This window comes from Sturnus vulgaris, chromosome 3, assembly GCF_052056855.1.
Source record: "Sturnus vulgaris isolate bStuVul1 chromosome 3, bStuVul1.hap1, whole genome shotgun sequence".
NCBI classification, from domain to species: Eukaryota; Metazoa; Chordata; class Aves; order Passeriformes; family Sturnidae; genus Sturnus; species Sturnus vulgaris.
Window position 1 is genome coordinate 11,646,071 of NC_142245.1, and position 12,126 is coordinate 11,658,196.

The window sequence follows — 12,126 nt, forward strand, 5'->3', positions numbered from 1 at the left end:
TGGAATGCTGACATTCTGGGCATTGAGAAGTGAGAATTTGCCAATTCCCTTCCCAAATCCCGAGGGAACAAGACAATTCCGGGTGTCAGGTATTTGAAATCCTTCAGCTCCGCACCATAACCCCCGTGGAATAACAGAATTCCAGGTGTTAGGAATTGAGCATCCTCCCATACCCCTTCGAATTTCCCTAGGAATCATGGCATTCTGGGTGTTGGCAGGTTAGAATTCTCCATACACCCTCCCAAATACCCACCAAATTCACAAGGAAGAACAGAATTCCAGATATCAGGAATGTATTATCCACCAGCTCTCCAGACAATTTCCCATGGAATCATGGCATTCCGGCTGGTGCGAATCTTGACTCCTCCAGTTACCCTCCCAAATCTCCATGGAATAATGGCATTCTGGGTGTTGGGAATTTACAATCCCCCGTAAACCGACCCCAAATCCCACCACATTCCCAAAGAAGACCAACTTTCCAGATGTCAGGAATTTGCAATATTCCAGTTCTCCACCCAAATTCCTATGGAACAACAGCAATCCAAGTGTCAGAAATCGAGAATCCTCCAGCTCCCCCCAAAAATTCCCATGGAATAATGGGATTCCAGGTGTGAGGAACTGAGAATGCTCCCTTACAGCCTCCCAGGTTCCCACCACATTCCCATGGAATAACAACATACCAGATCTCAGGAACTGAGAATCATCCTCTTCCACTCCCAAATTCCCATGGAAACATGGCATTCTGTTACTCCGTAATTTGGAACCCCCCATACATTTTCCCATAATCCCACCAAATTCCCATGCAATAGCGGCATTCTGAGTGTCAAGAATTCAGGATAGCCCATTTCCGCATCCAATTTCCCATAGAATAATGACCTTCCGGCTATCAGGAATTTCTAGTCATCTGTACGGCCTCCCATATTCCCATGGAATAACACATACCCAGGCACGGGCAATTGAGTTTCATCCAGTTCTCCACCCTAATTCCCATGGAATAACAGCATTCTGGGAGCTAGGTATTTGGAATCTGCCTGTTTCCCTCACAAAAGTTTAGGCAATAATCGCATTGCAGGCTTTGGGAACATAGAATCCTCATGTTCCCCTTCAAATTCCCATGGAATAACCATTTTAGTGTATTGGGAATTTCGAAAGCTCCAGTTGCTCTCCCAAATTCCAATCAAACCGTAACAAAGTAATGACACTTTGTGTGTTGAGAATTTAGAATCCTCCACTTCCCCTTCCAAATTCCCAACCAAACCATGCAATAAGAGCAGTTCCATCATTGGCCATTTCAACTCCTCCAGTTCCTCTCCCAAATTTCCACCAAACTCTAATGGAATAATGGCATTTTGTGCGGGCGAATTTTAGAATCCTCCACTTCCCCTTCCAAATGCCCATAGAATAGCTGCATTCTGGGTTTGGGGATTTTCAAAACTTCCATATGTCCACTTAAACTCTCACGAAAACCTTAGAAAAACAGCATTCGTGGTGTTGGGAATACGGTGTCCGCCAGTTGCACTACCCACTTCCCAGCAAAACCATGGAATTACAGCACTCTGGGCATTGGGAGTTTGGAATCCTCCAGTTCTGCTCTCAAATTCCAATGGAATAACTGCCTTCCTGGCATGGCGATATTGGAATCCTCTAGTTCCCTTCCAAAAAGCCCATGGAATGCTGACATTCTGGGCATTGAGAAGTGAGAATTTGCCAATTCCCTTCCCAAATCCCGAGGGAACAAGACAATTCCGGGTGTCAGGTATTTGAAATCCTTCAGCTCCGCACCATAACCCCCGTGGAATAACAGAATTCCAGGTGTTAGGAATTGAGCATCCGCCCATACCCCTTCCAATTTCCCTTGGAATCATGGCATTCTGGGTGTTGGCAGGTTAGAATTCTCCATACACCCTCCCAAATACCCACCAAATTCACAAGGAAGAACAGAATTCCAGATATCAGGAATGTATTATCCACCAGCTCTCCACACAATTTCCCATGGAATCATGGCATTCCGGCTGGTGCGAATCTTGACTCCTCCAGTTACCCTCCCAAATCTCCATGGAATAATGGCATTCTGGGTGTTGGGAATTTGCAATCCCCCGTAAACCGACCCCAAATCCCACCACATTCCCAAAGAAGAGCAACTTTCCAGATGTCAGGAATTTGCAATATTCCAGTTCTCCACCCAAATTCCTATGGAACAACAGCAATCCAAGTGTCAGAAATCGAGAATCCTCCAGCTCCCCCCAAAAATTCCCATGGAATAATGGGATTCCAGGTGTGAGGAACTGAGAATGCTCCCTTACAGCCTCCCAGGTTCCCACCACATTCCCATGGAATAACAACATACCAGATCTCAGGAACTCAGAATCATCCTCTTCCCCTCCCAAATTCCCATGGAAACATGGCATTCTGTCACTCCGTAATTTGGAACCCCCATACATTTTCCCATAATCCCACCAAATTCCCATGCAATAGCGGCATTCTGAGTGTCAAGAATTCAGGATAGCCCATTTCCGCATCCAATTTCCCATAGAATAATGACCTTCCGGCTATCAGGAATTTCTAGTCATCTGTACGGCCTCCCATATTCCCATGGAATAACACATACCCAGGCACGGGCAATTGAGTTTCATCCAGTTCTCCACCCTAATTCCCATGGAATAACAGCATTCTGGGAGCTAGGTATTTGGAATCTGCCTGTTTCCCTCACAAAAGTTTAGGCAATAATCGCATTGCAGGCTTTGGGAACGTAGAATCCTCATGTTCCCCTTCAAATTCCAATGGAATAACCATTTTAGTGTATTGGGAATATCGAAAGCTCCAGTTGCTCTCCCAAATTCCAATCAAACCGTAACAAAGTAATGACACTTTGTGTGTTGAGAATTTAGAATCCTCCACTTCCCCTTCCAAATTCCCAACCAAACCATGCAATAAGAGCAGTTCCATCATTGGCCATTTCAACTCCTCCAGTTCCTCTCCCAAATTTCCACCAAACTCTAATGGAATAATGGCATTTTGTGCGGGCGAATTTTAGAATCCTCCACTTCCCCTTCCAAATGCCCATAGAATAGCTGCATTCTGGGTTTGGGGATTTTCAAAACTTCCATATGTCCACTTAAACTCTCACGAAAACCTTAGAAAAACGGCATTCGTGGTGTTGGGAATACGGTGTCCGCCAGTTGCACTACCCACTTCCCAGCAAAACCATGGAATTACAGCACTCTGGGCATTGGGAGTTTGGAATCCTCCAGTTCTGCTCTCAAATTCCAATGGAATAACTGCCTTCCTGGCATGGCGATATTGGAATCCTCTAGTTCCCTTCCAAAAAGCCCATGGAATGCTGACATTCTGGGCATTGAGAAGTGAGAATTTGCCAATTCCCTTCCCAAATCCCGAGGGAACAAGACAATTCCGGGTGTCAGGTATTTGAAATCCTTCAGCTCCGCACCATAACCCCCGTGGAATAACAGAATTCCAGGTGTTAGGAATTGAGCATCCGCCCATACCCCTTCGAATTTCCCTAGGAATCATGGCATTCTGGGTGTTGGCAGGTTAGAATTCTCCATACACCCTCCCAAATACCCACCAAATTCACAAGGAAGAACAGAATTCCAGATATCAGGAATGTATTATCCACCAGCTCTCCACACAATTTCCCATGGAATCATGGCATTCCGGCTGGTGCGAATCTTGACTCCTCCAGTTACCCTCCCAAATCTCCATGGAATAATGGCATTCTGGGTGTTGGGAATTTGCAATCCCCCGTAAACCGACCCCAAATCCCACCACATTCCCAAAGAAGAGCAACTTTCCAGATGTCAGGAATTTGCAATATTCCAGTTCTCCACCCAAATTCCTATGGAACAACAGCAATCCAAGTGTCAGAAATCGAGAATCCTCCAGCTCCCCCCAAAAATTCCCATGGAATAATGGGATTCCAGGTGTGAGGAACTGAGAATGCTCCCTTACAGCCTCCCAGGTTCCCACCACATTCCCATGGAATAACAACATACCAGATCTCAGGAACTGAGAATCATCCTCTTCCACTCCCAAATTCCCATGGAAACAGGGCATTCTGTTACTCCGTAATTTGGAACCCCCATACATTTTCCCATAATCCCACCAAATTCCCATGCAATAGCGGCATTCTGAGTGTCAAGAATTCAGGATAGCCCATTTCCGCATCCAATTTCCCATAGAATAATGACCTTCCGGCTATCAGGAATTTCTAGTCATCTGTACGGCCTCCCATATTCCCATGGAATAACACATACCCAGGCACGGGCAATTGAGTTTCATCCAGTTCTCCACCCTAATTCCCATGGAATAACAGCATTCTGGGAGCTAGGTATTTGGAATCTGCCTGTTTCCCTCACAAAAGTTTAGGCAATAATCGCATTGCAGGCTTTGGGAACATAGAATCCTCATGTTCCCCTTCAAATTCCCATGGAATAACCATTTTAGTGTATTGGGAATTTCGAAAGCTCCAGTTGCTCTCCCAAATTCCAATCAAACCGTAACAAAGTAATGACACTTTGTGTGTTGAGAATTTAGAATCCTCCACTTCCCCTTCCAAATTCCCAACCAAACCATGCAATAAGAGCAGTTCCATCATTGGCCATTTCAACTCCTCCAGTTCCTCTCCCAAATTTCCACCAAACTCTAATGGAATAATGGCATTTTGTGCGGGCGAATTTTAGAATCCTCCACTTCCCCTTCCAAATTCCCATAGAATAGCTGCATTCTGGGTTTGGGGATTTTTAAAACTTCCATATGTCCACTTAAACTCTCACGAAAACCTTAGAAAAACAGCATTCGTGGTGTTGGGAATACGGTGTCCGCCAGTTGCACTACCCACTTCCCAGCAAAACCATGGAATTACAGCACTCTGGGCATTGGGAGTTTGGAATCCTCCAGTTCTGCTCTCAAATTCCAATGGAATAACTGCCTTCCTGGCATGGCGATATTGGAATCCTCTAGTTCCCTTCCAAAAAGCCCATGGAATGCTGACATTCTGGGCATTGAGAAGTGAGAATTTGCCAATTCCCTTCCCAAATCCCGAGGGAACAAGACAATTCCGGGTGTCAGGTATTTGAAATCCTTCAGCTCCGCACCATAACCCCCGTGGAATAACAGAATTCCAGGTGTTAGGAATTGAGCATCCTCCCATACCCCTTCCAATTTCCCTTGGAATCATGGCATTCTGGGTGTTGGCAGGTTAGAATTCTCCATACACCCTCCCAAATACCCACCAAATTCACAAGGAAGAACAGAATTCCAGATATCAGGAATGTATTATCCACCAGCTCTCCACACAATTTCCCATGGAATCATGGCATTCCGGCTGGTGCGAATCTTGACTCCTCCAGTTACCCTCCCAAATCTCCATGGAATAATGGCATTCTGGGTGTTGGGAATTTGCAATCCCCCGTAAACCGACCCCAAATCCCACCACATTCCCAAAGAAGAGCAACTTTCCAGATGTCAGGAATTTGCAATATTCCAGTTCTCCACCCAAATTCCTATGGAACAACAGCAATCCAAGTGTCAGAAATCGAGAATCCTCCAGCTCCCCCCAAAAATTCCCATGGAATAATGGGATTCCAGGTGTGAGGAACTGAGAATGCTCCCTTACAGCCTCCCAGATTCCCACCACATTCCCATGGAATAACAACATTCCAGATCTCAGGAACTGAGAATCATCCTCTTCCCCTCCCAAATTCCCATGGAAACATGGCATTCTGTTACTCCGTAATTTGGAACCCCCCATACATTTTCCCATAATCCCACCAAATTCCCATGCAATAGCGGCATTCTGAGTGTCAAGAATTCAGGATAGCCCATTTCCGCATCCAATTTCCCATAGAATAATGACCTTCCGGCTATCAGGAGTTTCTAGTCATCTGTACGGCCTCCCATATTCCCATGGAATAACACATACCCAGGCACGGGCAATTGAGTTTCATCCAGTTCTCCACCCTAATTCCCATGGAATAACAGCATTCTGGGAGCTAGGTATTTGGAATCTGCCTGTTTCCCTCACAAAAGTTTAGGCAATAATCGCATTGCAGGCTTTGGGAACGTAGAATCCTCATGTTCCCCTTCAAATTCCCATGGAATAACCATTTTAGTGTATTGGGAATATCGAAAACTCCAGTTGCTCTCCCAAATTCCAATCAAACCGTAACAAAGTAATGACACTTTGTGTGTTGAGAATTTAGAATCCTCCACTTCCCCTTCCAAATTCCCAACCAAACCATGCAATAAGAGCAGTTCCATCATTGGCCATTTCAACTCCTCCAGTTCCTCTCCCAAATTTCCACCAAACTCTAATGGAATAATGGCATTTTGTGCGGGCGAATTTTAGAATCCTCCACTTCCCCTTCCAAATGCCCATAGAATAGCTGCATTCTGGGTTTGGGGATTTTCAAAACTTCCATATGTCCACTTAAACTCTCACGAAAACCTTAGAAAAACAGCATTCGTGGTGTTGGGAATACGGTGTCCGCCAGTTGCACTACCCACTTCCCAGCAAAACCATGGAATTACAGCACTCTGGGCATTGGGAGTTTGGAATCCTCCAGTTCTGCTCTCAAATTCCAATGGAATAACTGCCTTCCTGGCATGGCGATATTGGAATCCTCTAGTTCCCTTCCAAAAAGCCCATGGAATGCTGACATTCTGGGCATTGAGAAGTGAGAATTTGCCAATTCCCTTCCCAAATCCCGAGGGAACAAGACAATTCCGGGTGTCAGGTATTTGAAATCCTTCAGCTCCGCACCATAACCCCCGTGGAATAACAGAATTCCAGGTGTTAGGAATTGAGCATCCTCCCATACCCCTTCCAATTTCCCTTGGAATCATGGCATTCTGGGTGTTGGCAGGTTAGAATTCTCCATACACCCTCCCAAATACCCACCAAATTCACAAGGAAGAACAGAATTCCAGATATCAGGAATGTATTATCCACCAGCTCTCCACACAATTTCCCATGGAATCATGGCATTCCGGCTGGTGCGAATCTTGACTCCTCCAGTTACCCTCCCAAATCTCCATGGAATAATGGCATTCTGGGTGTTGGGATTTTAAAATCCCCCGTAAACTGACCCCAAATCCCACCACATTCCCAAAGAAGAGCAACTTTCCAGATGTCAGGAATTTGCAATATTCCAGTTCTCCACCCAAATTCCTATGGAACAACAGCAATCCAAGTGTCAGAAATCGAGAATCCTCCAGCTCCCCCCAAAAATTCCCATGGAATAATGGGATTCCAGGTGTGAGGAACTGAGAATGCTCCCTTACAGCCTCCCAGGTTCCCACCACATTCCCATGGAATAACAACATACCAGATCTCAGGAACTGAGAATCATCCTCTTCCACTCCCAAATTCCCATGGAAACATGGCATTCTGTTACTCCGTAATTTGGAACCCCCCATACATTTTCCCATAATCCCACCAAATTCCCATGCAATAGCGGCATTCTGAGTGTCAAGAATTCAGGATAGCCCATTTCCGCATCCAATTTCCCATAGAATAATGACCTTCCGGCTATCAGGAATTTCTAGTCATCTGTACGGCCTCCCATATTCCCATGGAATAACACATACCCAGGCACGGGCAATTGAGTTTCATCCAGTTCTCCACCCTAATTCCCATGGAATAACAGCATTCTGGGAGCTAGGTATTTGGAATCTGCCTGTTTCCCTCACAAAAGTTTAGGCAATAATCGCATTGCAGGCTTTGGGAACATAGAATCCTCATGTTCCCCTTCAAATTCCCATGGAATAACCATTTTAGTGTATTGGGAATTTCGAAAGCTCCAGTTGCTCTCCCAAATTCCAATCAAACCGTAACAAAGTAATGACACTTTGTGTGTTGAGAATTTAGAATCCTCCACTTCCCCTTCCAAATTCCCAACCAAACCATGCAATAAGAGCAGTTCCATCATTGGCCATTTCAACTCCTCCAGTTCCTCTCCCAAATTTCCACCAAACTCTAATGGAATAATGGCATTTTGTGCGGGCGAATTTTAGAATCCTCCACTTCCCCTTCCAAATGCCCATAGAATAGCTGCATTCTGGGTTTGGGGATTTTCAAAACTTCCATATGTCCACTTAAACTCTCACGAAAACCTTAGAAAAACAGCATTCGTGGTGTTGGGAATACGGTGTCCGCCAGTTGCACTACCCACTTCCCAGCAAAACCATGGAATTACAGCACTCTGGGCATTGGGAGTTTGGAATCCTCCAGTTCTGCTCTCAAATTCCAATGGAATAACTGCCTTCCTGGCATGGCGATATTGGAATCCTCTAGTTCCCTTCCAAAAAGCCCATGGAATGCTGACATTCTGGGCATTGAGAAGTGAGAATTTGCCAATTCCCTTCCCAAATCCCGAGGGAACAAGACAATTCCGGGTGTCAGGTATTTGAAATCCTTCAGCTCCGCACCATAACCCCCGTGGAATAACAGAATTCCAGGTGTTAGGAATTGAGCATCCTCCCATACCCCTTCCAATTTCCCTTGGAATCATGGCATTCTGGGTGTTGGCAGGTTAGAATTCTCCATACACCCTCCCAAATACCCACCAAATTCACAAGGAAGAACAGAATTCCAGATATCAGGAATGTATTATCCACCAGCTCTCCACACAATTTCCCATGGAATCATGGCATTCCGGCTGGTGCAAATCTTGACTCCTCCAGTTACCCTCCCAAATCTCCATGGAATAATGGCATTCTGGGTGTTGGGATTTTAAAATCCCCCGTAAACCGACCCCAAATCCCACCACATTCCCAAAGAAGAGCAACTTTCCAGATGTCAGGAATTTGCAATATTCCAGTTCTCCACCCAAATTCCTATGGAACAACAGCAATCCAAGTGTCAGAAATCGAGAATCCTCCAGCTCCCCCCAAAAATTCCCATGGAATAATGGGATTCCAGGTGTGAGGAACTGAGAATGCTCCCTTACAGCCTCCCAGATTCCCACCACATTCCCATGGAATAACAACATTCCAGATCTCAGGAACTGAGAATCATCCTCTTCCCCTCCCAAATTCCCATGGAAACATGGCATTCTGTTACTCCGTAATTTGGAACCCCCCATACATTTTCCCATAATCCCACCAAATTCCCATGCAATAGCGGCATTCTGAGTGTCAAGAATTCAGGATAGCCCATTTCCGCATCCAATTTCCCATAGAATAATGACCTTCCGGCTATCAGGAATTTCTAGTCATCTGTACGGCCTCCCATATTCCCATGGAATAACACATACCCAGGCACGGGCAATTGAGTTTCATCCAGTTCTCCACCCTAATTCCCATGGAATAACAGCATTCTGGGAGCTAGGTATTTGGAATCTGCCTGTTTCCCTCACAAAAGTTTAGGCAATAATCGCATTGCAGGCTTTGGGAACGTAGAATCCTCATGTTCCCCTTCAAATTCCCATGGAATAACCATTTTAGTGTATTGGGAATATCGAAAGCTCCAGTTGCTCTCCCAAATTCCAATCAAACCGTAACAAAGTAATGACACTTTGTGTGTTGAGAATTTAGAATCCTCCACTTCCCCTTCCAAATTCCCAACCAAACCATGCAATAAGAGCAGTTCCATCATTGGCCATTTCAACTCCTCCAGTTCCTCTCCCAAATTTCCACCAAACTCTAATGGAATAATGGCATTTTGTGCGGGCGAATTTTAGAATCCTCCACTTCCCCTTCCAAATGCCCATAGAATAGCTGCATTCTGGGTTTGGGGATTTTCAAAACTTCCATATGTCCACTTAAACTCTCACGAAAACCTTAGAAAAACAGCATTCGTGGTGTTGGGAATACGGTGTCCGCCAGTTGCACTACCCACTTCCCAGCAAAACCATGGAATTACAGCACTCTGGGCATTGGGAGTTTGGAATCCTCCAGTTCTGCTCTCAAATTCCAATGGAATAACTGCCTTCCTGGCATGGCGATATTGGAATCCTCTAGTTCCCTTCCAAAAAGCCCATGGAATGCTGACATTCTGGGCATTGAGAAGTGAGAATTTGCCAATTCCCTTCCCAAATCCCGAGGGAACAAGACAATTCCGGGTGTCAGGTATTTGAAATCCTTCAGCTCCGCACCATAACCCCCGTGGAATAACAGAATTCCAGGTGTTAGGAATTGAGCATCCTCCCATACCCCTTCCAATTTCCCTTGGAATCATGGCATTCTGGGTGTTGGCAGGTTAGAATTCTCCATACACCCTCCCAAATACCCACCAAATTCACAAGGAAGAACAGAATTCCAGATATCAGGAATGTATTATCCACCAGCTCTCCACACAATTTCCCATGGAATCATGGCATTCCGGCTGGTGCGAATCTTGACTCCTCCAGTTACCCTCCCAAATCTCCATGGAATAATGGCATTCTGGGTGTTGGGATTTTAAAATCCCCCGTAAACTGACCCCAAATCCCACCACATTCCCAAAGAAGAGCAACTTTCCAGATGTCAGGAATTTGCAATATTCCAGTTCCCCACCCAAATTCCTATGGAACAACAGCAATCCAAGTGTCAGAAATCGAGAATCCTCCAGCTCCCCCCAAAAATTCCCATGGAATAATGGGATTCCAGGTGGGAGGAACTGAGAATGCCCCCCACAGCCTCCCAGATTCCCACCACATTCCCATGGAATAACAACATACCAGATCTCAGGAACTGAGAATCATCCTCTTCCCCTCCCAAATTCCCATGGAAATATGGCATGCTGTTACTCCGTAATTTGGAACCCCCCATACATTTTCCCATAATCCCACCAAATTCCCATGCAATAGCGGCATTCTGAGTGTCAAGAATTCAGGATAGCCCATTTCCGCATCCAATTTCCCATAGAATAATGACCTTCTGGCTATCAGGAATTTCTAGTCATCTGTACGGCCTCCCATATTCCCATGGAATAACACATACCCAGGCACGGGCAATTGAGTTTCATCCAGTTCTCCACCCTAATTCCCATGGAATAACAGCATTCTGGGAGCTAGGTATTTGGAATCTGCCTGTTTCCCTCACAAAAGTTTAGGCAATAATCGCATTGCAGGCTTTGGGAACGTAGAATCCTCATGTTCCCCTTCAAATTCCCATGGAATAACCATTTTAGTGTATTGGGAATTTCGAAAGCTCCAGTTGCTCTCCCAAATTCCAATCAAACCGTAACAAAGTAATGACACTTTGTGTGTTGAGAATTTAGAATCCTCCACTTCCCCTTCCAAATTCCCAACCAAACCATGCAATAAGAGCAGTTCCATCATTGGCCATTTCAACTCCTCCAGTTCCTCTCCCAAATTTCCACCAAACTCTAATGGAATAATGGCATTTTGTGCGGGCGAATTTTAGAATCCTCCACTTCCCCTTCCAAATGCCCATAGAATAGCTGCATTCTGGGTTTGGGGATTTTCAAAACTTCCATATGTCCACTTAAACTCTCACAAAAACCTCAGAAAAACAGCATTCGTGGTGTTGGGAATACGGTGTCCGCCAGTTGCACTACCCACTTCCCAGCAAAACCATGGAATTACAGCACTCTGGGCATTGGGAGTTTGGAATCCTCCAGTTCTGCTCTCAAATTCCAATGGAATAACTGCCTTCCTGGCATGGCGATATTGGAATCCTCTAGTTCCCTTCCAAAAAGCCCATGGAATGCTGACATTCTGGGCATTGAGAAGTGAGAATTTGCCAATTCCCTTCCCAAATCCCGAGGGAACAAGACAATTCCGGGTGTCAGGTATTTGAAATCCTTCAGCTCCGCACCATAACCCCCGTGGAATAACAGAATTCCAGGTGTTAGGAATTGAGCATCCTCCCATACCCCTTCCAATTTCCCTTGGAATCATGGCATTCTGGGTGTTGGCAGGTTAGAATTCTCCATACACCCTCCCAAATACCCACCAAATTCACAAGGAAGAACAGAATTCCAGATATCAGGAATGTATTATCCACCAGCTCTCCACACAATTTCCCATGGAATCATGGCATTCCGGCTGGTGCGAATCTTGACTCCTCCAGTTACCCTCCCAAATCTCCATGGAATAATGGCATTCTGGGTGTTGGGATTTTAAAATCCCCCGTAAACTGACCCCAAATCCCACCACATTC